Source organism: Ambystoma mexicanum, chromosome 5q, assembly GCF_040938575.1.
Source record: "Ambystoma mexicanum isolate Mex_15411 chromosome 5q, UKY_AmexF1_1, whole genome shotgun sequence".
NCBI lineage: Eukaryota > Metazoa > Chordata > Amphibia > Caudata > Ambystomatidae > Ambystoma > Ambystoma mexicanum.
This window is the reverse complement of record NC_090933.1, coordinates 520,728,643-520,753,804: the sequence shown is the minus strand read 5'-3', so window position 1 is coordinate 520,753,804 and position 25,162 is coordinate 520,728,643. Positions and strand designations below refer to the sequence as shown.

At 45.1% G+C, this 25,162-nt stretch overlaps 1 protein-coding gene and 1 long non-coding RNA gene across 3 annotated transcripts in view; one reads left to right on the top strand and one right to left on the bottom strand.

The window, feature by feature from the left end:
- Positions 1-25,162, bottom strand: part of SPIDR (scaffold protein involved in DNA repair) — a 3,076,965-nt gene that overhangs the window by 1,685,315 nt on the left and 1,366,488 nt on the right. The window lies entirely within an intron of this gene.
- The window catches only part of LOC138497496 (uncharacterized), a 405,756-nt gene that overhangs the window by 244,074 nt on the left and 136,520 nt on the right, over positions 1-25,162 (top strand). The gene's annotated exons all lie outside the window — the stretch shown is intronic.

Genomic DNA, 25,162 nt, shown 5'->3' with positions numbered 1-25,162 from the left:
ACACCTTTCCTTCAGTCTATAGCTATTGCGCCATACCGTGATCCATCCACTAGAGACAAGCATCCCCCATGTTAAATTGAAGTATGTGTTGTAATTCTATGTTGATCATTGCATAGTAACGTGTTGTATATATTTAAGCTATCCCTTGATATGGAATGTTATCAATGAATTAAATGTATCTTTTGCCCAATTGTGTATTCAAAATTGTTGGAAGAAATACATTTTAACATGTTAAGTGTAACTTTCTTTTGAATAAATATTACTTATTTTTTGTACACTAAATATAGGTTCCCACTCAATCTAGTTCAACAATGTAATAGTTATAGCCGTGTTTTGCCTCTCCTTTATGCATTGTTTTGTTTTCTATATGTCTTATTGGGACTTTTCCACACGCTTTCTAAACAGAACATAGGCACTAGATGCAAACATGAGAGAGAAAAAATAATAAATGTTTAGGTCCAGGGGGATACGGGATAATAGATATTTTTGTCGGTAACTGAGGTTGGTTTCTTGGGCATGTTCAGTTCTGCATCTGTAGTTCAGTAGTTAGTATTGGGAAGGGTTTGTGGCAAATTAGCAGTGATAAGATTTCAACGTACTCAACCTTATTCCTTTTGTAGACGTCCGTTAGTCTGCTAGTGTCCAAAATGCCACTGGAAATTACTTCAAAATTGAAACTAACATGATTAATGACAGCTCCCCTTTAACACAAGGATAAAGTGAAGCAACATAATAATCAAAAATATCTAAATGTTTACATACAAGTCACCTTAAAATAATCTTTTTGGGTTATGTTGCAAGGAGCCGACCCATCCACCAGAAACCTTAACAACTAAGCAAGCAAGAACGAACCCTGCAAGAGCCAAGCCAAAGGTGCATGGTCACCAGCCACATTCTTGCCTTAAACCAGCCCTCCTATGAATCCAATGAGTGTGTTGCCTCTATTCTTTTATCAGTTAATGTTTCACCAGAAACAAACACAGAAGATTTAGTGGACCAACAGAGGGCAGCTAAATCTTACTGATGAACTACAGGACTATAAAGAAGCGAGCTAAAAAAAATAGGAAGTCTCGTTTCAGTGCCCAGGCCCCACAGCTACCTCACACCTTGGATCACGCTCACACAACGTCGCATCCGCAGATTTTAGTCTGATTTCTTTCCTTTTGTTTTCAGAAAAGTTAAAACCAGTATGTAGGTCAGCCAGCAGGGTCTTTCATGTTGGTTTACCAGCCCTCACGCCACCCCAGTGACTGTACTCAACCTTTCTTGTTGAAGATGCATGATAAAAATGAATGGAATGTTCCTTAACCAAATAGCTACTAAAACATTGCTTCATAGAAAATACTAGCTGTAATTTTGTGAAATTGTGCGACTCCCCATTACATTTTAGAAATTGTTTTAATTCATTTTCGCAAGGGGGCTGGGGCTGATTAACCACCTTTAAATTGATGCTGGATTTGTGCGACACCAAGACGCTGCTAAAAAGGAAAAGGTTGCGTTATATCATAAAACATTTCATTACGTGAAAAATGTTTGCAAGATGCTGGCTATCAAAGTGGCCTCACAGTGCTGGAAGAATCATAGCTAGTAATCACTGCAAGGAACCTGAGGGCATCCTCTCATTTGCTCCCCTTGGATCCTCTGCTCAGGGAAAGTCCATCGCTTTTGGATCCTGGCCCTGTGGGTGGATACGCGAGGGATGATCACCTGAGTAGAGGGACCTTTGGGAGTGGGGTGAGGACATCTTCAGAAGCGGCACGGAATCCCCCTTTCCCTACCTTTGTAGGTTATTATCCGTCTGACACACACACACACACACACACACACACACACACACACACACACACACACACACACACACACACACACACACACACACACACACACACACACACACACACACACACACACACACACACACACACACACACACACACACACACACACACACACACACACACACACACACACACACACACACACACACACACACACACACGAGACAAAGAGGCAACTAGGAGTAATGTACACTTAATTTGTGCACACTACTTTGGTACTGAGAAGAAGAGGACAGTGAAACACCACTACCATGGTCAGGCATGTCCCACTAATTGGGGTCAGGCAAAGGACATACACCTCTACAGGGGTGTTTCTAGGTCTGGAAAAGATCCCGGGCTATACTTATATCGGGACTTGCGGCTAGCTGACCTTTTTAGTTGTAGCCCCTGAGCTTCTATCCGGGGCTACAACCAAAATACCCAGGGCTATAGCCCCCTAGGACTCCCTAGCAACACCTCTGCACTTTCAGCCAGTTGAAAGGCTATAGGTGTATATAAGGAGAAACAAGCAAGTGGCAAGGAGAGACCCTACTGGAGGGAGAGACCCACTTGGGGAGAAGGATGCGACAACCCAGTACGGAGAAGGATGGGGAGGGGCTAGTGAAAAGGATGCCTAGTGCTGCAGGAGAGCGAGAAAGACACTGCAGCCCAAACGGGCTGTGAGAACGTCAGGAGCCCTGCAGAATTCATTGCTGTGTGTCCCCTGCTGGAGATGGGTGACACTGATGACTCCAGGGAGCCACCAAATACAGCAGGAAGGTTCGGAAGAGGTGAACGCTGCTAGTCAGAGCTCCTGGCGAGTGAAAGGGGAGCGAGAGACCGCAGAGGAGAAGACTGAAAGAACCCGGAGGAGCTGCTGTGTATCGGTGAGTGACGGAGAGGGAACAGTCATGCTAGCGCACTCCAGGGGCTGGGTTTGGGCACAAGGAGATGCCGATCAGATGAAGCCTTATGATAAAAGGGTCGCAAGAACAAAGGAAAGATTTGTGAATACTGAACGAGCTGCAAAGTGTTTGATGCATTATTGAATACCGAACTAAGGAAAAGTTATGTAAAGTACATCAAAGTAACCGCACAAGTGAAATGAGAGTGATGTGCAATTTCGAATACAGTGAAAGCAAGTAAAAAGCATTAGTGAACCAAATGAAAGCCTCAACGAAGGCTTAGGATGCAAGTGAAAAGCAAATCATAAGCACTATTGTGAAGTATGAAACGAAGGTGGTGACAAGGAAAACAACTCCATGAAGTTAATGGTGTGAAAGTCACGTTGTGGCATCTGCAAGAAACTGCTAAGGAGAAAAAGAGCTGCAAGTGGACAATTGGCACAGGTTCAAAGAGGGATGAAGTGTTGGCAAGGAAGTCCAATGAGAACAAGTGAATATAACAAAGTGCCATGGGTTATCAGTTGTGTGACCTGTAGTGGGTGGATCGTGTGTGGTTCGACAACTGTGCCTAGACAGAGTAACTGCCTAGACAGAGTAACCCCTACTTGGAGTGAACCAAGGAAAGTTAAGACACTGAAGGTGTTGTACCTATCAAGTATTCAAGTGATTCAAGAAAAGAGCAAGCTACATGAACTGTTGAAAAGCCTGAAAGGTTGCAAAGTTGCTTTGGAATACGCATTGAAAGCCCAAAGAACTGACTGTGCGGTTGAAGCTAAAAACTGCTTTCTTGGGGAAGGGAACCCCAAGAACTTTTGGAACTGTGTTGAACTTGGGGAAGGGAACCCCAAGGTATTTTGTGTGGAACTGTTTTAAACTAGGAACTTTATTTTGAAAACTGTTTCTTTGGTTACTGACATCCCTACACATCGTATATCTTTAGCTGTGAGGGCAAGTATAGGTTTTGGACACAGACTGACTTTTGAGTTGAACTTAATTACACAGACTATCCTTAGTTCTGTAGGTAGTGAAATCCCACCTTAGCATAGGGCAAGTTAGGCCTTACTCCATCCTGACAAATAAACAAATCCTTGATTTCAGAAAAAGTGAATCTGTTGGCTGTGTCTTACTTCATGATGCCTTCACAAATGGTGTCAAAAGTGGGATGCGGCTCTACCGATACAAGTTGGGGAACCCTCAAATTTGAAAAACTGAGAACCAGAGCATCAGACCCCTCAGTAGCCACGAAGGGCTCTATTGGGTTTTATATTTGTACCAGCACGGATTACATCATTCCATCATGTGAAAAGTCTGATATTCACTGATCTGATCCTAATTCAACCCCCTGAAACTTATATCAGATTGGCTCCCAAATCAGGACTTGCATGGAGGTTTGGAATTGATGTAGTGGCTGAGGTTATAGACCCAGACTTGAGCTGATTTTGAAGTATTGTTACAGAACCATGGAAAAGATCCCTTCCACACCCATCAAGGGGATACAATTGTTCAAGGGGTGCTTGAGAGGGCAATGTTCCCTAGGATCAAGGAAGAGGCCGAGAAGGAGAGAACCAATAGAGGTACTCAAGGTTTTGGGGAGTCGGATGAAACACCTGACAACCCTTCAGAACCTGAACCTAGAAAGGTCAGAGAGTAAGAAACTGAAACCCTTACCGACCTAGCCTTTGCCCAAAGGAATGACCAGTTGTTGGCATAAGCCTTTTTACAGGTTACATCTGAACAAGAGGGCCATGTGGAAGGACCTTTTTCATCTTAAAACATGGGCTTATGTCAGGCAGACACCACTTCAGAAGGCATAGAAAGAACCCAACTGGTTATTGGTAGAAATAAGCAGGTGGTACTAGAAATAGCTCATTCACATTTGACTGGAGGCCATTTAGGAAATATTGAAATTCCATTCTCAAGAATTGGTATGGATTTTGTAGGGCCCTTAGAAACAGTAGAAATTAGCGAACAAGTACATTTTGAGGATCCCAGACTATGCAACACGATATCCAGAGGCCTTTCCCCTGAGAGCAAATACCACCCAGTAAACCCTGAAACACATGCTCCCTTTTTTTAATCACGTGTAGGGTTCCCAAAGGAAATACTGACAGATGAAGGCTCAACTTTCTTGAGCAAACTCATGGGGGAAGTAAAACAATTGTTGCACATTACCACTTTGAGAACCTCAGTATATCACCCACTGACAGATGGCTTTGTAGAAATGTTTAACCAAACATTGAAGACCATACTGCGGAAATTAGTGGAACAAGATGGCAGAAATTGGGATCAGATGATCCTATGGGCTTTATTCATAGATAGAAAAACACTGCAGGCTTCCACAGGATTCTGCTTGTTCGAGTTACTCTATGGACGGGAACCCGGTGATGTCCTAGATATGTTAAGGGAAACCTGGGAGGAAAGAAAGGAGGCCTCAATACTACTCTCCGAAAATGCTAACTGACTTAAAGAACACATGACGGAAGTTAGATCTTTTGTACAAACCCACATGGCTAAGACACAGGAACAACACAAAGCCTCCTATGACAAAAAGGTATCATTAAGATCTTTTTCCATCAGCCAAAAGGTATTAGGGTTGTTACCCACTTCTGAGAACAAACTAATTAACATGTGGCATGGACCATATGAGGTGTTAGAACAAATGGGACCTTGTAACTATAACATTTCCCAACTTGATTGTGCCTTAAAACCCATGTGTACCACATTAATATTCTAAAGGAGTGGAAGGAAAATCCTTCAGAATCTAATGTCACGATTTGTCTGGTTTGTTACCCGAGAATACAGACAGCACAGCCCTACCACCACCTGACATTAATAACAACCAAAAGCAAGAGCTATATGATCTCACAAATCAGTTTCCCAGTGTATTGAGGCAAAAGCAAGGAAGAGTGAAGGATATTTATCACCATATCCGTACTCCAGAAGGCAAAGTGGTACATTTAAAACCTTACCGGCTACCTGGATACTGAAAAAAAAACTATTATTCAGTAAGTAAAACAGATATTTCAGACCAATATTATTGAACAATCTACTATCCCCTTCTCCTCCCCTATTGCGTTAGTAGCAAAGCCTGATAGGAGTTTGGAGTTTTTGCATCGACTTTAGAAAGGTAACTGTTACGCTCACCTGGTATCCACAGGGACGCCACCCAGCTGTGGGGGACTCTGGTGCCCTTCTCAACCGCTCCCAGGTATAATCAGCGGAGAAGTTCTGCCTGGAAAACAGGTGGGCAATGTTCAAGACTGGGCAACTGGGGTAAGAGCCTTCCAACACCCTGTATGCCCGCAGCCCCTCCCCGGAACTTTCCTCACCTTGTTATGGGTTTTGGTGTGCTCTCCGTCCTACCTTCTTGGCAGGGGCGCGTTGTCCTTTGTGGGCGAGTGCGATCTAGTTACTTCACTGATGCAGGCCCTTTAGAGTCTTTCAGGTAGGTCTTATTACTGTTATACTGTATGCCTTTTGGATTTAAATAATGTCTTTTCTCTCTCCTTAGGTGCGCTGAAGTTCGCTGTGGAACGTTGGCTGAATTGGGACTCGCCGGCAGGTGATGGTGCTTCGAGAGCGCCTTGATACGGTAAGTAGGCGCTATGCGCAGCGCTATGATGCCTTGCCTTTGCTAGCCCGTTGTCTTTTGTTCCCGTAGGTTGCGGTGCTCACCCAGAGCAAGAAGTCCCAAGGCGATGCTGGTCGATGGGCGACTCGTGAGGTAAGCTGCCGGCACAATTGTAAAATGTCTAATGTCCTTTTTCTCTCCTTTTTGCAGATCCAACGGTCCGGGAGGCTCAGTGTTCCTTGGATGCTGGTTGCAGGAGCGGAGGGCAGCTTGCGATGGAATCACAGGTAAGCTGCTGCTATTAATGATGGCCTTTTGTTTTTCAGATGCTGTTCTTCCGAGGTTCGCAGATGCAGCTGAACACGATGAGCGTCACGTTGCAGGATTGCAAAGTAACGCGAAGCGGGTTATCCAAGTCGGGTGTGGTTTAAATAGCATCAAGAAAGTAGTCCAGGTAAAATAGTCCCTAGGCTACCACACCCAAAACACTATACCGCATAGCTTGGTTCCAAGGAGCCAAGCTATGTGGATGCCTCCATGTTGACTGGCACTGAAATAAAGTAGTCCCCAAGCACAAGTCTTCATTAAGTATGAGCCTGGCGCCAAATGCGCCAGGACTGGCCCCAAGAGGGCCTAGGCAAAGGATGCCTAAGCTTGTTGGGGGCCCGAGCCGAGACCCCTCCTGGCCCAGGGTCCTGCCAGGGGGGTTTTAGGAAGTGGATCGTGACAATAACTGCCATATCTGCCTTTGACGCTTACCCAATGCCACTTATTGATGATTTTATTGACCGGCTGGGTAATGCTGTCTACCTCTCTACTATAGACCTTACAAAAAGGTGATTGGCAGGTCTCGCTAGAGTCGCTACATGGACCTGACAAGGCGAAAACTGCCTTCGCTACTTCCATAGGTCTGTTTCAATTTAAAGTATTTCCATTCGGTCTGTATGGAGCACCTGCAACATTTTTAAATGGCCGCACAGCTGATTGGCATTACAACAACTAGTCTGCACATTTAGCTTGGTGTGTTGTCTCCTCCACCTTTACTCCTTTCTCCTCTTACTCGTACCAGTACTGTAGGTTTTATGGGAGTTGGAGTCCCTAGGAGTTTTAAACTCTGCAAAGCTGTATTTCTTTGGCTCTTTACCCGAATTAAGACTGTCATAAATAGATGTCAAGTGAGCATTATATGGAATGGTACTTTGCTCAGATTTACAATATGTCCTCAGTATTTTAGAGCTTATCATTTCAAGAGGATTTGGGGGGAGAATACTGTGTCTCTTTCAATGGAGTCATCACTTCTTCCCGATAATCGTCTCCTCCATCTGGATACGCCCTCATACCACCACCCACAGGGTCAGGAACAGGTGGCGGCTGCCTTTCCCTGGCCATGTGGGAGGCGATCACGACCGGGGAATCAGTGATGACTCTGCAGGATTATCAAAGCACTACACATTACATCAGCAAGTCTCACTACAATGGAACTCCTATGCCCTCAAATACCCAAATACATCACAGGACAGGTTTCACTGTTCAATTCTGCTTCATTGGCGTTTCATCCGGCTTCTCATAACTTCTTACATTGGTTGTCTACATGATTGTTATGCCAATCCCCTGCGTTCCCTACACAGCTTTCTGTATTATTTTGTTTTGGTATTTTTCTTTTTTACAGTGCCATGGATTTCTTCTCCTATTGAGTTATATCTCCTTCAAAATGCTAGACTGAGTGTTGGGGGAATGAATCCACTAACATATGTTGGGGGTCAGTGTAGGAGGGAGTGGGTTTTGACAATTGTTGGGGATGTTGATTATGTTTTATAATGACATTGCATGTCTAGGTTTTCATTATCTGGCCCTTGTATTTGGATTTAAGCTCTGCATAAATATGACACTTCAAATAATAGATGAATTATTTCTTATGGGTCACTTGAAATGTGCTACATGGAATGTAAAAGGGCTTACCAATGAGATATAAACCAGGAAAGTCATGGCATATTTAAGGCAACGTGATACCAGTGTCTTGATTACGCAAGAACCAATAACCCATCCATCAGACAGACAGCATTGTATCACTGCAAAGGAATGGAGCTCGATTAGCTGGTATGTTTTTTGCCATCAATCCAGGTGAGTTATAAATCCATGTGCTCTCGGATGTTGCTGGGAACTATGGTCTGGGCCATGGTCTTCTTAGCCTTTCCCCCCTCACCCTGGTTAACAAATACAATCCCAATTATGACGTCCCAGAATTCTTCAAAATGGCTTTGACTAATGTGGCCCATACTCTGATTTGAATATACTGAATGCCGAGTATTTTTCCTTATAGGTTTTTATTGGCATTTCGTTCATACATTTTGTAACCAAAACACAAACGGTTAATAGAACTTCCCGTACCCACAACAATCCCCCCCATCCCAGGCCCCGAGATTTCCGGTTTGCTTTCTCTTGTTCACCATGTTCTTCTCCCCGGATCCTTCATTGAACAGATTATCCCCTGCCTCTTTTTTTACATGCCCTCTCTGTTCCCTCCTTCCTCTCCACTCCAGTGATTTGCTGATTCCTCCGTGCCCCCCTTGGAGGCAAAGGGCCTCAGATGACCCCCATAAGTTTCAATCTTCTTGGGCACCAGGCTTTTCTAGAGTCCCTCATACGGAATTGCATCACCAGATCCCAGTCCATTACGAATTTATGGTTGTCTCCCCAGAGTGAGTACGTTATCCTTTCCATGGCTACTAGATTCCATATCTTCCCTACCCATTTGTGCGCCGTAGGTGCTTCCTTTGATTTCCACTTGCAGGCTACTGTCAGATGCTCCGGCCAGCACCAGGATCAGGTAAACTTTGCGTTGGGCTTTCGAGGGCAGGTTCTTCAACTTCCCCATCCAATCCCATTATAAATAGACCAACGTTACCCTTCCCTTCCACCCCTAGTATTTCCTTTACCGCTTTCTGGATCACCATCCAGCATTGTTGGATCTTCGGGCATTGCCACCATGTATGACTCCAGTTTTCTACTTCCCCGCAACTCCTCCAGCAGAGCTTAGATGTTGATTGGTAGAATTTTGCCAGTCTGACAGGGGTGAGGCGCCATTGGTACATCATCTTTGTCCAGATCCAGATTTCCTACAACTGTATTGATTGTGCCAGTGGGGATGTTTGTCCATAGAGTTGTCCATTAGTCCATGCTTAATGGTTGGGCTACTTCCCTTTCCAAGCTAGCCATGTAGCGTCTCCCCCCCGTGGCCTCTCCTCCTTTGAGCTGAGCGTAAAGTGCTCCCACTAGGTGTTTGTCCCCCGCGTTAGCGGTGACACATTTTTCTAACTGTGTCAGCTCGCTTGTTGCGTCTTCTTTTACTTTGGGATATTGGGCACAATGTCTTAGTTGGGCATAATGGACTCTTTCCCCTTCTCCACTCCGAAGTCCTTTTTGCATTTGGGAAGGTTTTTATCTCCCCTAACTCGTCCATCTCCCGCAGTTTGTGGCACCCCCCTTTTTCCAAGAATCAAACTTGTTCCCTGACATCCCTGGCGTGAATTGCGGTTCCAGAAGATTAGAAGTGGGGGGCGATGGGAATGTGGTCAGTTTGGATCGTTTTACCACATCATCCCATATGCTCCCCACCAGGGATTTAATTTCACTACAATACATGTTGCGTGGCCTGTCTTCCCTGGGTAGCCAGAGGACGCCCTCAATGCGTGTGCCAACTACTGCTCTGTCCATTTCTCTCCACTTTTTCTCGCGATAGTCTTTTGACCAATCCCTTTTGACTTTGATCTGTGCTGTGTGCCAGTAAGTCCTAAGTTCAGGTTCTCCCATTACCCCGCCCCCTGTTTATGGGTAACAGCATTATTTTATTTGAGATTCTAGGTTTCTTGCGACTCCAGATGAAGGCCCTTGTGTGTTTGCGAATCGTCTGGAAGTATGACAAGGGTCCATTTGTGGGAAGGGCCATGAACATATAGAGCAGTTTTGGTAGTACAATCATTTTCAGAGCATTGATTCTTCCCATCCAGGAGATGGTTAGAGGACCCCATTCTTGTAGTGTATTCCTAATAGATGACAGTAGGGGAAGGGGTGGGGGGTAGCTGACTGTGTAAAGTACATCACCAGGTATCTTATCTTGTTGGAGGGCCATGCATATGGAAGGCTGAGTTTTAGCTCCCTCTCCTCTTCCGGGGGTATATTCAAGTTCAGAATTTTGTTGCCGTTTATCTTGAGGCTCTCAATCGCTGCGAACTGAGCTAGCGCCTGGTCAATTGTACGCAGGGATTCCCTTGGGTTAACTATAGTTAGAAGCATGTTGTTGGCAAAAGCAGTCACTTTGTGTTCTTTTACCCCAAAGGGGATACCCATCATTTCTTTTGTTGCCGTTAGCGTGCTCAGGAGCGGTTCTAGGTGAATGGCATATAGGAGCGGGGACAAGGGGCATCCATATTTTGTTCCCCTCAATACTACTACCTGGTTTGATAGGTTTCCATTAATTAACACGCGCAAGTAAGGTTTTTTGATAATTCGTAGTTATTTTGGTCATAAAGGCTTCCGCGAACTCCATTTTGTACATGGTGTGAAACAGAAATTGCCACTCAACCATGTTGACGGCTTTTTCTGCATCAAGTGCCAGCAATAGGGATAGTGTGTGTGTTTTATGGACTTTTTCTATAATGTGGGCAATTCTTCGAGTGCTGTCATGCGTCTGCCTGCCTCCTATAAAACCTGATTGGTCGGGTCTATTAGTTTGGAGAGGCGGAGTTCTAATCAGTTTGCTAGGATGTTTGTGAAAATGTTTGCGTCTGTGTTGATGAGCGTTATCGGCCTGTATGATGCACATGGTCGGGTCTTTCCATGGTTTGGGCAGCATTATGACTTCTGCCTCTTCCAGTGAAGGTGTTATCCTTCCCCCACCCCGAATGTATTTAACAGGTTGGCCAAGCGGGGGGCTAGGTCTTCCTTAAATGATTCATAAAATTCCGACGTGAAACCATCTGGGCCTGGGCCTGCGCCTATATTAGCTGGGAGTGCGTCGATGGCTCTGCGGCCTTCCTGTTTAGAGATGTTTTTCTCTAGATCGGCCCTGTCTTGGGCTGATATTTTGGGTAATCCCCAGTTATCGAGGAAGTCTACCTGGCTTTGGTGCTCTGGGCCATCTAATTTGTAGCGATTCTCGTAGAATTTCACGAATTCCTTCTTAATGGTCCGAGTTCATTTCCCCCCAGTTGTCCTGATATTTAGGATTGTCCTCTCAGTCGCCTCCTTCCTCAGTATCCTTGCTAGGAGCTTGTCTGCTTTATTCGCCTTAATATAATACTTCTGTTTAAGGTGCATTAAGGAGCGTTCGGCTCTGGCCGTTTGTAATAGCTAGCCCCTAATTGGCCTGTATTCCCGCCGTATTTGCCCTGTAGGCCCCAGAGCCATTTTGAGCATGGTCTCCTTCAATTTAGCCTCTAGGTCCACCTCTAGGAGTCAGCGTTCTCTGTCCCTCCTGGCCTTTATCGCTATAATTTTCCCCTGTATAGTGGCCTTAAATGCATTCCATATCATGGGTGGGCTTACTTCCGGATTCTTGCTGGTAAGTGAAAACCTCTCTATATCCTCCCTCAGCTCCCCTTTCAGGGTCTCGTCTTTAAAGCTATGTACTTGGTATTTCCATCTCGCTAGCCCTGATTGGTATTGTGGTTTTCTAATTATCATTGTGATAGGGGCGTGGTCTGAAATGGTTATCGCTCCCACCTCAATTTCCGACAGAAGGCTCAAGAGAGATCTAGACACCCAGATGTAGTCTATTCTCAACGCTGAACTGTACACATGGGAGAAGCAGGTGTACCCTCTGGCATCTCCTTTCAGTTCCTTCCAGATATCCCCCAGCGCTAGACTGTCCATCTTTCCCGCAGTTCTTTCGAATGTTTATTGTGGGCATAAGAAATTCTGGCATTCAGATCTCCATCTGGGTCCCATGCTAAATTAAAATCACCTTTCAGAATAATTTGGAAGCCCCTCTAACCTCTGTAGTGACCACTGAATAAACCGGTCTTGGCCCATATTGGATGCATATATGGAGGCCAGGGTGAATGTTTCCTCCATTCCCTGGAGTATAATTGCGATAATCCTCCCTTTTGTGTCTTTACTGACATTTATTGTCCTAAGGTATGAATTGTTACTCACCGCGATAAGGGTCCCCCCTTTCTTTGCCTGGTGGTTTGACTGATGGACTTGGTTATATCCCCGAATTCTTATCCCTCTACGGGGGTTGAGTCCCTTCCATGCCCCAGCGCCCACCATTGCCGGTCTTCCCTGACCCATGTGACGAGTCCAAGATTCCCCCCTTCATGGCTATGTGTTTCCCCTCCCCGGGTGCTTCTATTCCCTCCCCCCCCCTGTGTTTTTAGGTAGCAGGTCTCCTCTCTGGGGAATCTTTTTCCCATTGCTTCTTTTTCAGCATAGGCTTTTTTCCTTGCATTTTTCTTTGATTCTTGGGAAGTCCATTCCCATGCCTTTATTTTTGTTTGGTCGCATGCCGGGCCCCGGTCCTCACTACAGGCTGGTGATACTTCTATGTTCAAGATATTTGCTCATTCCTCTGTCAAAGGTAATTCTCCTTTGCTTGCCCTCAAACTCCAATACCCGGGCAAACGGGAAGGTCCATTTGTACTTGATGCCCTGTTTCAGTAACTCCTGCATGATCGCGCGCATCATTCTTTGCTTTGTGAGCGTGATCTGTGACAGGTCTTGAAATAATTGTATAGTGGAGCCATTGAGATGGAGGTCTGTTGACTGTCTGGCGTCTGCTAGCATCTTTTCCTTTTGGGTGTACTCATGCATGGCCACCATAATGTCTCTGGGTGCCGGTTTACCAGGTTTTCCTTTGGGTCTGCTGCATCCACTATGTCCGAAATAAGATTTGCTTAACTGTCTGTGGTAGCTCTGCATCTCCCATAGCCTCGGGCAGCGCTTTTATTTTTATGTTCGCCCTCCTTGATCTATTTTTTTGTTCCTCGGTTTGGATCTCCAGGTTGTGTGTCGCCTTAGCTAAGTGATCCATCAGGTCGCCTATTTTTCGAGAGTCGACGGCCATCTCTTGCAAGGCTTTCTACTTTGTATCCACTCTTGCCTCCAGTGTTTGCGGGTCACCCTTCACTTCCTTTATAGCCCGCGTTAGGTCCTCTTTCATTCTGTCTAGTTGGGATCGGATTGTGACCGCCACCTTGTCCCCAAAGTTCTGTAAGCATTGCTCAAGGAATTTTTGTGTGACCTTTTGTTCCTCCTAACTCTCTACTCTCTTCTTGGTGCAATACCTCTTCCCCCCGGTCTATTTCCTGGTCGATGTCAGGCTGGAGCCCCCCCCCTCCTTTCTCCACATTTTTTTTAATTGTCCCTTCGAGGTTCTTCTTATTTCCTTTTGTGGGGCCCTGGGTCTCTTTTCCTTTGTTCTTCGACATCCTGATTTGGAGGATTAATAAGGCTTGGAGGGCAGGGGTGGGGGCGGGATTATGGTTTCTCTCTCCTGGTTTTGGAAGCAGCTATGACGGTTTTATTTTTAGGGGGGTCCTGTCTGTCTTAGTCTTGGTTCCACTTTTTCCTGTCACTCTTGCCTGCCTTTATTTTGTGACTGTGGGGGCCCTCTGCCCCCCACCCTGAGAATGGCAACAGGTTTGAGGCCTGGGGTAGAATGTTTCAGACCCTTCTTGGGCCTTTATAGCGGTAGAGCTGTGAGAGGATAGCTGGGACTGTCCTTGCTTTGGCTCTGGTTGTCTTCAGCCTGTTATCCCTCCCCTCCCCTCCACTTGCATGCGGATTGTCGGCGGAGGTAGGGCTCTGCCTTGGGGCTCCGGGCCCTGTGTATCCCTCTGGTGGGAGTGAGGCCTTGCTGGTGAGTGTGTTGCTCCCAGGGGCCTCTGGCAGGGAGGTGCTGAGATGGGGGGGCGGGGTGGCATTTTACCAGATTTCAGGTATCTCAGATATCTCCCTCTCAGTCCCGGACTCCGCTCCATCTCCACCGGAGCATTAGGCTTCCTTGCTGGGGTCTCTGCCTCCGTGATGCCAACGCTCCAGCAAAGGTATTCCTGATGTGTACTGATCGGGGGGGCTTCACTTCCCCAGGGTAGATCTCCCCCTGCTCCGTTGACCGTGCCTTTCCTGCTGAGGACCCAGCGTCCTCGGGCTGTTCGCGCCTTGGGCAACACTCTGGGCACCTCTGGGACACAGGGATGACTGGCCGGCGACTTCCTCCCCGCTTCCCGTCAGCGCCACAGGTGTTCCGTCACTGCTGGTGGTTTCGATCGGGCCGGGCCCAGGTCGCCCCTGTGGCTCACTGGTTGGCTGTGGTGATTGGATGAACCCCTTATGCCGTGGACCTTATGGCGGATTCGCTGCGCGTTTGCAGTTGCACCAAGGGTCTACTACGGGTTTGCTGTGGGGTCTGGCCAGAGGGGGCCCTTGCTCCTGGTCCCAAAACTTGCTTATCTGTAACCGGTGAGGGGGTTTATTCTGTTGTTCTGTACAGGGAAGGGTGGAGAGCACCTCCTCACAGTGTTTCCCCTCCGGAGGCCATCTTGGTGTCCGAATGTCCGGTATTCTAATGCAGTACCGGATGTGAACCTTGATGGCTCCTCTTCCCTGAACAGACCGTCTTATAAAAGTACTGTGCTCCCTAACATATTGGCTTTTTATGCATTAGTTAACGTTTAATACAGCAAACACGATTTGACTAAAAATGTACCTATTATTCTTCGGTTCATGGCATGACCACGAACACAGACTATGGGTTGGCCACGCCTTCCTTATTCCAAGATGTGGTGGACAGTACCAAACGCCTTGGAACTATTTTTGGCCACTCTGAAGTCACACTGATAGAACACCTGGCTAAGACCTTTACAAATCTGCCATCCTGGAGATGTCAACCGGACACTTTGCATGAAATAGACTTTTAAACCACAGTGCAAGATGAGACCCTAGCCTTCTTAAGTTTAATGATGGCTCGGTGGCCAACTGTCATATTTTATGGGAGACTTTCAAGGTTTACAACTGTGGAATTTGCATCTTTAAAGATCATGGAGTGTCGGAATTCATACAGCGTTAATTGGAGGGAGAAGAGCAAGACGACAAATTACTTCAGCTCTGCTCCAATCATACAAATGAGGACTCCTTGTTGAATTAAATCAAAGACAAACTAGATTGATTCCGGAACCTGGCAGATTGCGAGGGCGGTTCAATAGCTGTATGCCGTTAAAAATGCTATACAATATGGTGAATCAAATACGCCTTGGCGATTATCATCACTGCTCTAGAAATGTGATATTTACATGAAAACCATAGAGATGGTCAAGGATACCCAAGGTTCATTCCACTCTGATGCATCCTCCATTACTGGGTGTTGCATGACTTACTACCAGTTGTTATATACTTCCCCTTTAAAAGTGATCACACATTATTCAAGAATATTTGGATGATGTCTCAATGCTCTGTTTGAGAATGGGAAAGGATTTGCTGAGCAGGCCTTTGACATTGGAAGAGAGAGTTTAAGATAGCTCAGACGTAGCTGATGGGAAAGATCCTGGCCCAGATGCCTAACTCTAAGCCTTCTTGCGTCTCAACTTTATCCATCAGTCCTCCTTAGTGAATGTTGGACGGTCCTGCTTTACTAGAGAAATTCATTTATTGGTATTCCTAAAGCCTGTCAAAGAAACAACTGTGTTCACTGTATATGTTGCTACCAACAAGTAACATGTATGACAAACATTTAGCAAACATTCTTGCAATCGGGCTATACCCTTGATGTCCGTCTGATCTGGCTCCTCATGATAAATCTGGTTTTACACCTGGACGTCGCACCCATCATGATGCACATGGATTTTTCTCAATCCTGCATCACATTAATCCTGAATTAGCAGCTGTTTTGGCTCTATTAGTTCAAAAGGCAATTGATTTCTTACAATGGCCCTTCTTGTTTGCTGTATGGCTAAAATAAGGGGAATGGGACAGCTTTGCAGATTTGATCCGATGATTATCCAACAAACGCTTTGCCCGAGATTCAGATGTTCCACCTATTCCAGAGAATAAACTGGTCTCGGGCCTCAATGCCAATCATAAAAAAGCATAGCTATTTCTTCTCATTCCTCAAAGTACAAAACAAACTTCTAATTGTGCAGGTTCACATTGGCGACCGCACTTCGTATGACATTTGGAAGTATATCTGACGCATGCACATACACACACAAAGGAAGGCTTAATGACACCTAATCCTGTTAAGATTTAGGATTACTTGGAGGAACGAGCTGATAGATTGTGGGCGCTTCCTCTCAATGTTGGGCAGAATTTATGTTCGCCTTATGGTGGTACTTCCTAAGTTGCTATACTTATTCATTAATGTATACCTATCAGATTGCCTGGTCTTTTTTTTGGCAATTTAGAAAGCTATCTAGCAAGCAGATTTAGGGGTCAGTGAGGCTCATTACGAGTTTGCTGGTATTCAGATGCTAAATCCGACAGAATACCAGCAAATGGAATTACTGACACCACCACTTGGTCAAGCGGTATTACCACCTGAGGAATTACCTCCAGTGCTAATACCACCTGATTACAAGTGGCGATTTGTCGGTGTTAATGCCCATTTAATGGAGTCCACAGGACTCCATTGGAGATTTTTGCCGCTATTACACCTCTGCTGGTATTGCCATCCAAAAATCACTGGTATGAATGACCATCAAGTAATACCGGCAGAGGTAATATCTGGAAACTTGTAGTTTGGCAGTGCAGGAAGAATTGAGGTAAACGGTATTACCTCCACCTTTTTCTCGCAACACCAAAGTCATAATGAGCCAAGAGTATGCCCGAGGATGAGTTGGGATACTTTAGTGGAATCAGTTTTCTTGGGAGGCCTGAGAATTCTGGATGATTTAGAGATGTAGCATCTAATCTCACAAATGCGTTTTGCTTGTTATTGGTTTGCCACTTCCCTACTCCACTCTATTTGCCACTGGGAAATGCCATTCGACATCCTCTTTTGCTTACTAGTGCTTTGCTAGAACGCCCTAAGGGTTAGACCTTTGAAATTGGCACAGTGGATACAAGTGTTGGCTTGCTGGAGGTTGCATGAACAACTAGGACTTAAGGTGTTTCTCCTCACATTACTTTCAGCACAAAATTGATCGCCCGCCAGTTACGTATAATGCTGCCTTAACAGTTTTCGTACTATAGGACTGATAAAGTTTAAAAGCATCTTTCTAGATTTGTCATTTAATGCAAATGCCAATTGCATATGAGGTAGATAGCACATCCGCTATGTAGGCTTGTAGAAAACATCTGTTAATTTAACAGGTTCCAGCTACTTGCACTGCACAAATTACACCCACCCGTTCATCCTCAGTCATCCCAGCTCAGGCCCCAACTGACATTCACTGAATATTCACGCGTCATTACTCATTCTTCATTCCACCCACAGACAGCAACATTCTAGCACAGCATGCATGGAGGGCAAACAACTCATTCATGCATCAAACACAAGCACATGACCCAAAAACTACGGCCCACATGCATGCATATGGCGTGGTTATGTCTACCAATACATTCCTTCTGGGTGGAAGACAGAGAGAATCACTGACATGAATGGGGTCCATGTTGGCGGAACACCTGAACGGTGTCCTCTGACCTGTACTAAAGAAATAAGAAAGGCTGATAGAATATTAGAAGATTTGTGAACATGGCCTATTTGACTGCAAAACGACCGGTTGTGAAATATCTGATGGAAGTCACCCTCACCCCCTTATCAGGCATTGGTTACAGTATCTAACATGGCCTGCAGGAGCAAAGCCTCAGAGATATGGTCAATGCAACTTACCGACCCGAGGCACACTGGTGCAGCTATTCCCAATATTTATCAGATGTAACCAACAAGCATTCCAAGTTGGACTGATATGAACGACCTCTATTGCATACTTGAACTTACTATTTTTTGCTGTACTCGTTCAAAGTACCTGTATTCCCTGTAGACCAATGTCTTGTATTATTGCAGTGCGACTTATCAATGCCGTGACATGCTTATCATGATATTTTGCTAATATTCAATCAAAAGACGTTTAAATAAAACTGACGCAGGCCAGTAAAAATATCTTCATGCATGCTAAGAGGATGGAGGGTGGGCTCTGTCAATGGTAGAACGCATGAAACGATGGAGGCACTACTAATGGGAATTATTGAAATCACTGGATTGGAAACAACATGGCATTCCTCATCCTACTCGACCTGCCACTAACCTGTTCATCCAACTCCCCCCATGTATTGTTTAACTCCCTGCCCACATGCAGGGTTCATAACATACCTTTTCCTGGTCAGGATCAAATAATTACTCTAAAACACAACAAAAGAAATCAAACAAGGATTCCACTGGCAAAACCATCCAGCTTCTGGGGTGGCCCAATTATTCAATCAATCCTCCATTCCTTTGAATGTACATAACATGCCAATGGGCAGCATCATCAAGTCATGACCGGGGATTTCAATTGTAAAACTGAGCCACAAATAACAAGAATGTACTCACCAAAACATCACTGCACTGCAAAACAAGCTGACAGAATCAATGCGGTCTAACTTGATGTGCCTCAAATGGAAGATATAAAACACTGTCGCTAGGGCTAAATTTTGCTGCCAAACCGAGCAAAGATTGGTGTACCACCATACAAAATGCATTAGCTACCAAAATCAAACTACTACAATCTAAAATCGCCACCAAAAAGGATGTACTAGCAAGTAAACCCCCCAGCGACAAACATCCTCTCAACACTGCTGGAACCGCCATCCCTCCCTTTACCTTCATTCCAGTTTCCCAAGACATCGTCTCTGACACCATCTCAGTTTAAAGCATCTAATTGCAAAGGAGACACAGTCCCAGCACAAATAGTTAAATCTTGCGCCCACACTCTCACACCTATTGTTACAAACTTTGTGAACGCCTCCTTCAAAGCCAATTTGGTTCCAGCTAGTATTAAAGAAGCATGGGTCACCCCACTGCTAAAAAATCCTACTCTAGACCCGAATGTACCTACTAATTACCGTCCAATAATGACAGTTCCCTTCCTATTTAAAATCATTGATAAAATAGCCTACAACCAAGTCCAATCTCATCTAGAAAAATACCAACTTCTCGGCTCAAGACAATCCGGATTCAGGCTAAACCATAGCACTGAAACAGCCCCATTAGATCTCAAAATCCAGATGGATACCATTAGAGATTCAGGCAAACTTTGTATCCTCCTTTTATTGGACCTTCCTGCAGCGTTCAACCTCGTGGACCATGATAAACTCTGCAATACGCTAGCTAAAGACTAACTTCTCTAGGGAGGCTACCATGTGGATCAAATCCTTTCTAGCTGACCGAACCACCAGAGTCTCTAGAGGCAAGGAAGCTGCTGACCCCATCCCTGTCCCCATTGGAGTACCCCAAGGCTCTTGCCTCTCTCCAACATTGTGCAATGCATATACAAAGCTCCTCTTCTCAGCGTTAGATGATATGGGTGTCATCTACACCAACTTTGCGGATGACACCCAGATCCTCATCCCAATCTCAGGAAACTACACCCAAGATACCTTACTCATCAACAGAATTTATGCGACCATCCAAAATTGGATGGCCCTAAATAGGCTTTGTCTCAACGATGAGAAGACTGAAATTATCATAGTGGGCTCACAGCCAAAAATCAGCGTACTTCACTCTGACTATGCCTCGATCAACATCGACGGCACCATGATACCTGTCCTGAAACAAGTAAAAACTTTAGGAGTTTACTTGGATGCTAATGTATTCATGAATAAACACATTAGTAGCCTTTCATCAACACATCCTGCACAGCAAAATTAATTGCATTAAGTAGACAATTTCTCACCCCTGCAAATTGCGTCACTCTGGCCAGAGCCCTAATACTGTCACGATTTGACTATTGTCATGTATTACTATTAGGCACCTCTAAATCCAATCTAAAAGAAAACTACAACTCATACAAAACAAAGCCCTCAGAGCAGCCCTCGGCATAAAGAAATCTGACCATATCTCTAAGATTAGAAGAGATCACCACTGGCTACCAGTTGCTGAAAGGATCATCTTCAAAACCCTATGCATATCCTACAAATGCCAACAGGGCTCAGCTCCCAAATACCTTAACAAAGTACTACAAAAGAAACATTCTTAAGAGCACTGAGATCCTACAACCAGCAGCTATTTGAGATTCCTCGCTACAAGAATAGCAAAGCGGGTGGTAGTAGCTTTAAACACTTCACCCCCAAACATTGGAATTCCCTTCCTAATAGCATCAAAGAAGAGGGCTCCTTTGCAGGTTTCAAAAAAATCACTCAAAACGTGGCTTTTCAAATAATATGAAGGGCAATGACCCTAAGTGTCTGTAAATATAACTATTTTTTCTCCTCATGTATAAAGTTGTAAGTATGCTTTGCCTGCCATATTGCTTGAATGACTGCCTAATGAAGTAACTCAATCCCACTGTGCAACTATGTGAATATTGCTTGTAATCGTGAACATTGCTTCTGCAACCTCGCCGTGATACCCGAGGGTCTGGGCGTGTAACAAATGCAATAAATAAATAAACAAACACCACTACTACATCGCCCTTTAAAAGAAATAGCATGTGTTTTAATAACACTACAATTCCAAATAGACAACTGCAGCATTTTGTACACCCAGGTCCCCAATGAAGGCAAACTGCAGAGACTCTAATACCATGCAGTCAAGCCATGCAGTTTAAAGACAACTGGCCATCTCACAGAGCACTCTATTGGCTACCAGTTAAGGAAAGAATGTCAATGAACGGCCTGTATTGTATCCACTACGTTTGCTGGAAATGGAAATAAGAGTCCATGTACTTACTAAATTTGTCTTGCGCTGCTTAGAAATTTCGGCCCTATCTTGGTACTAATCCAGCTATAAGAGGAAACCCCTTTGCATACAGTCAGATGCTATTAAGGACAAAACCTCTCTGCATACAGGCATATGCTATCAAGGAATGCACGGTGGGAGAAATCCACATCCACACCAGTACTGGTTTGATTGCAAAAAAAATGTTTTAACTTTAGAGAGTGGTTGGTCTCCAGCACCAACCGATCATAATAACATTTAGCAAAGTCACTGCAACCGCCCCAGAAGCGGCAGGCACACAGAGTTTCAAAGATGACACACTTGGACCAGAATATTCTGCTGCAAAATGTCTACCTCAGAAACTGTCCAATGAAGGGAGGACTGAGAGGGGACTAAGGCAAAAGTAGAGTGCACTTGATAGATAAATGTCATTGTCACTGGAAAAGAAGGAATATGCATTTAATGGTAATTTATATATTGCCACGTGCAACTGGCAGTCGGTTCAGGATGCCAAAGGAGAGAAGTTGGCAGCATAAAGAAGTGTGGAGAAATGAAGCAAAGAGGCGGGGAAGAAAGACATTTTTTTTTACAGTTAAAGAAAACATTTAATTGCAGGTGACTGTTGTTCAAGGGTCAGCATTTCGCTGGATAGATTGAAGCCACGAAATTAGTCGGGCCACTAATATCAATATGTGAAGACTTTGTATGGGAGGAAAGGTCTTCATGCCCCCCCCTCCATTCTCACCAAGCATTCAGACTATGACTCTTCCAGCAGCCACCCAGGCGCCTGAGGCCAGGGATGCAGGATGGCTGCGGGCCGACACATGTGGCTGCAATGCTAATCCGTTAGGTTGGTACCAGACTCCATTTTGTGATACACTCACACTCCATTTTGACATGATAATTTAGGTCTCACTGGCACAAGCAGTCTGCAGGGCTGCAGCTCTCCCCTCCAGACCACGCACAGTGAGCCGACGCCCCCCCAGGCCCCCCGGCGGCTCTGTCGCAGACCTGTTCTCACGGGAGACTAGGTGCGAACAAGCTACATTACAAACAGTGTATCTTTCACCTCCCGCAGTCCATCATTGGCCTGCCGAAGTTGGGGTTTGAAAAAACAAAGCTACATCCATAAAACTTGTCTTTTCCTCTCGCAGCCCCCCACACTCATGACATATGCTGTAGATAACCCCCAACCCTGTTCCCCGTTTGAAGTACCAGACATGTATGCTAAGTCTGTGTGCCACCCTGTCTCACCCTTGCAGATAAGCCATTTGAAGGGACAATAAATTCACTTCGAGTCCATGAGATTGACTGTACATATTGAAATAGGATGGCCCTCACCCATCCCAGATCGCACACAAAATTATGAAGTGTATGTCCAAGCCTTTTTCATTACTAATCAGGGGTTACTGCTGCTGCACAATACACAAAGTAATGTATGATATCCGTATATACTGTAGGATTTCCTAAAAATGTATAATTCTACATGTATTCAAATTAAGAGTTGCAATATGTATGGTTTCGATATAATGGGTGCTGACTGTGTAAATAGAGTGTCCTCTGTAGCATTTGTTTACCCCCTGAGTATTAAGAGATGCACGTCATATTATAAGCAGAACGTTGTAGACTTTTTCCCGGCCAATGCACACACTAACCTATGTCTACCGCAATTGAATGCAAGCTTAATGTGTGTGCCCCTCACAACGTAGCGAATATACGGGCCCGTTTCTCCCCTCACCTCTCTCAGAAACCACTGCGCGCACAGCAGCCCCCACCTACCCTTCCCCTCTGGACGGCCCAGGATTCGAAGCCTTAGCCCTGTGAATGATGTGGTATTACAACTATAACCTCTCACCGCTTTCGTTGAGCCTGTGCCAAGCATGCACTCTCACCTCAGCCCCCGTAACTCACGATGCTACCATGAATCTGCCAGGCAACCCCAGACTCTGGTAAATGAAATATGGGCAGTAAACCCCTCATCTTAATCGTAATGCTTTTTGAAGTAAGAGTGCATGCCCTCCCTGAAGTCTACCACCCCAGCTCACCCCTGACCCCCTGTGTGGCAATATATTCTTCTCACACAAAAAATAATAAATAATTGCCTTAGGAGATCTAACAGAATGATTGACGAATGTGACACCACAATCTTATGTGTAATTTTGCCACCTGGGCCCATGTGTTCTTATATTTATTGTTCATGTCAAACGTTTAAAGGTATGTCTCTCACATGTCAACTTAGATGATAGTCAAAGTATGTGTGGCCACAAGGGCAACAGTTATGTAGCATAAATTGTAACAGCTCAAGCTTCCTCTAACCCAGTGCCCCACCCAGATGAGCCCAGCTGACCCGAGCACCCTGCACTGGCACCACGTGAATCCCCACCAATCATGGAGCACCACCCATATACAATGTATAGTAGCTAATCTTCGCCACCCAATCCCCATGACTATGTGCCCCCTATAGCCTACGCCTTCCATGACGCGATTCTGTAATACATCTGAATGTTTTACTGATGTTTGGCAGAGCGCTCCAGGGGTTTGCAGAGTCCTCTGCTTGCCCTATATTGGTTTAGATAAACTTTTACCTTTTTACCTCACCCGCACTTGGTCTTGGTCTCATTCCCATCTGGGGTGTGTCCATTATTGACTCTCATTGTGGAGCTTTAAATGCCTTTTTGGGGGTCGCTCACTTTCAACGTCTTGGAACAAGGTCATCATGAAACATTAGAAGGTTTTGCTCCACTCTTCAGTGGTAGGTTGTTCCAAAGTTTGGGGTTGATTTGTTTCATTTCTTTAGCAGGCCAGTGGTTGCAAATATTTAGTTTGGAAAGGCACATAGGTCCTTCGATAGAGTCTGTGGATGATGCACACAACGTTGCAGAGCAATGTCTTCTGGCAGAGAGTCAAAGGAGATATTTCAGGATGACCCTAAGATTTGGTAAGACCCTCGTCCATAGGATGGAGAGGCACTGTTAGGCCAGGATGTTCTATTTTATTTCCAGATATGTACAACCTAAGCCTCTTTGTGGATGAATGTCTCTTGAAACCCTCAAAGGCATTTTCAGCCTTAAGCACTCCTTTGCAGAAGACATGAAGGCAGCAGACAGTGAGCGTGCTGAAGCAAATTCTCCTGTCCTTTGTCATTAGGACCCCTGATGTTGAGTTCCTGTATGTCTTGTCCTATCCGACCCCAGAGAGTCGGTAGGAATCCTGAGAGTGAACCTTTTCTTCTATTACCTTTGTTCATCCTGAACCTGACTTTATTCAGGTCCGGTGTCTCACTTAATAGACGTTTATGTAGAATCTGGTCAAACAAATACAGCTGATCTACTTTCACAAGAGAGGTTTGATACCCTTTCAAAGGCCATTCGTCTTAAAGGGAGTTCTCTTCTGTATAACAGATTTGAGCATCAGCATAATCTTATCATGCAGACTCTCTCAGCCATGCACATGCAGACCCGCCATCCTTGTGTTTTTCTTTGTAAAGGTAAAGTCCTAATAATGTTTTCCTTTAACATCATGGTCTGACAGTAGACAGTGTTGTGTTATGTTATGTTATGTTATGATGATTTATACGGTGCACTGCTGCCATTTGCATGTTCTCCAGGCGCTCAGATGGCTCTAAGAAAAGTGGGTGGGGTTAGTTAATGAGGGAAAAGGGATAGGATAGAGGTTGTGCTCTTCCGTTGATGCTTGCAGAAACTGGCGTCTGTGCGTGTGAGCTTTCTGGGTGTGCTTTGCTGTGTGCACTGGACTTGTTTTATCGGGGGCGATAGCGCCAGTGTCTGGGTTGTTTACTGTTTGCAACTGTTTGGTCTTGTGCCGTGGTTTGCATGTTTTTTTGGGTGTAGTTTTGCTGGCTCTTTTCAGCATGTGTAGTACGTGAGAGGTATGCAGGTGTGGAAAAAAGGAGGAGGTGGTTAGTTGGTTTCTGTTTGGCTTTGCGTGCTGTGGTGGTTTTAGCGTTGGTTCTTCAGTCGACACCTCCAATACCTAATTCTCTGAGGGACAATGTTTGAGG